This window comes from Oncorhynchus kisutch, linkage group LG7, assembly GCF_002021735.2.
Source record: "Oncorhynchus kisutch isolate 150728-3 linkage group LG7, Okis_V2, whole genome shotgun sequence".
Lineage (NCBI taxonomy): Eukaryota > Metazoa > Chordata > Actinopteri > Salmoniformes > Salmonidae > Oncorhynchus > Oncorhynchus kisutch.
In genome coordinates, this window is record NC_034180.2 from 51137733 (window position 1) to 51140232 (window position 2500).

At 46.4% G+C, this 2500-nt stretch overlaps 1 protein-coding gene across 3 annotated transcripts in view; it reads right to left on the reverse strand.

Moving 5' to 3' along the window:
- The window catches only part of LOC116374721 (protein EFR3 homolog B), a 60554-nt gene that overhangs the window by 43447 nt on the left and 14607 nt on the right, over positions 1 to 2500 (reverse strand). The window lies entirely within an intron of this gene.

The window sequence follows — 2500 nt, forward strand, 5'->3', positions numbered from 1 at the left end:
GGACATAGGACAGATACAGGCTGAACATACATAGGACAGATACAGGCTGAACATACATAGGACAGATACAGGCTGAACAGTGGGATATAGGACAGATACAGGCTGAACAGTGGGATATAGGACAGATACAGGCTGAATGGTGGGACATAGGACAGATACAGGCTGAACAGTGGGACATAGGACAGATACAGGCTGAACAGTGGGACATAGGACAGATACAGGCTGAACAGTGGGACATAGGACAGATACAGGCTGAACAGTGGGACATAGGACAGATACAGGCCGAACAGTGGGACATAGGACAGATACAGGCTGAACAGTGGGACATAGGACAGATACAGGCTGAACAGTGGGATATAGAATAGATACAGGCTGAACAGTGGGACATAGGACAGATACAGGCTGAACAGTGGCACATAGGACAGATACAGGCTGAACATACATAGGACAGATACAGGCTGAACATTGGGACATAGGACAGATACAGGCTGAACAGTAAGACATAGGACAGATATAGGCTGAACAATGAGACATAGGACAGATACAGGCTGAACATTGGGACATAGGACAGATACAGGGTGAACAGTGGGACATAGGACAGATACAGGCTGAACAGTGGGACATAGGACAGATACAGGCTGAACAGTGGGACATAGGACAGATACAGGCTGAACAGTGGGACATAGGACAGATACAGGCTGAACAGTAAGACATAGGACAGATACAGGCTGAACATACATAGGACAGATACAGGCTGAACAGTGGGACATAGGACAGATACAGGCTGAACAGTGGGACATAGGACAGAAACAGGCTGAACAGTGGGACATAGGACAGATACAGGCTGAACAGTGGGACGTAGGACAGATACAGGCTGAACAGTGGGACATAGGACAGATACAGGCTGAACAGTAAGACATAGGACAGATACAGGCTGAACAGTAAGACATAGGACAGATACAGGCTGAACATACATAGGACAGATACAGGCTGAACAGTGGGACATAGGACAGATACAGGCTGAACAGTGGGACATAGGACAGATACAGGCTGAACAGTAAGACATAGGACAGATACAGGCTGAACATACATAGGACAGATACAGGCTGAACAGTGGGATATAGGACAGATACAGGCTGAACAGTGGGATATAGGACAGATACAGGCTGAATGGTGGGACATAGGACAGATACAGGCTGAACAGTGGGACATAGGACAGATACAGGCTGAACAGTGGGACATAGGACAGATACAGGCTGAACAGTGGGACATAGGACAGATACAGGCTGAACAGTGGGACATAGGACAGATACAGGCCGAACAGTGGGACATAGGACAGATACAGGCTGAACATTGGGACATAGGACAGATACAGGCTGAACAGTGGGATATAGAATAGATACAGGCTGAACAGTGGGACATAGGACAGATACAGGCTGAACAGTGGGACATAGGACAGATACAGGCTGAACATACATAGGACAGATACAGGCTGAACATTGGGACATAGGACAGATACAGGCTGAACAGTAAGACATAGGACAGATATAGGCTGAACAGTGAGACATAGGACAGATACAGGCTGAACATTGGGACATAGGACAGATACAGGGTGAACAGTGGGACATAGGACAGATACAGGCTGAACAGTGGGACATAGGACAGATACAGGCTGAACAGTGGGACATAGGACAGATACAGGCTGAACAGTGGGACATAGGACAGATACAGGCTGAACAGTAAGACATAGGACAGATACAGGCTGAACATACATAGGACAGATACAGGCTGAACAGTGGGACATAGGACAGATACAGGCTGAACAGTGGGACATAGGACAGAAACAGGCTGAACAGTGGGATATAGGACAGATACAGGCTGAACAGTGGGACGTAGGACAGATACAGGCTGAACAGTGGGACATAGGACAGATACAGGCTGAACAGTAAGACATAGGACAGATACAGGCTGAACAGTAAGACATAGGACAGATACAGGCTGAACATACATAGGACAGATACAGGCTGAACAGTGGGACATAGGACAGATACAGGCTGAACAGTGGGACATAGGACAGATACAGGCTGAACAGTAAGACATAGGACAGATACAGGCTGAACAGTAAGACATAGGACAGATACAGGCTGAACAGTAAGACATAGGACAGATACAGGCTGAACAGTAAGACATAGGACAGATACAGGCTGAACATACATAGGACAGATACAGGCTGAGAGTGTATTATCCTGCCTGCCAGACTTGTCTGTCTGTATAAATAAACCTCTGCCTTCATATCCATCCAATATAGATATAATCTTCAAGGGTGTGTGTGTGTGTGTGTGTGTGTGTGTGTGTGTGTGTGTGTGTGTGTGTGTGTGTGTGTGTGTACCAGAAGTCATCACAAGAATGGTAAACTTACTAAAATTCAGAGAAGTGAGGACATTTTGCCAGTCCTCACGTGTAAAAATGCTATGTTAGGTTTAGGTTTAGTGTTAGAATT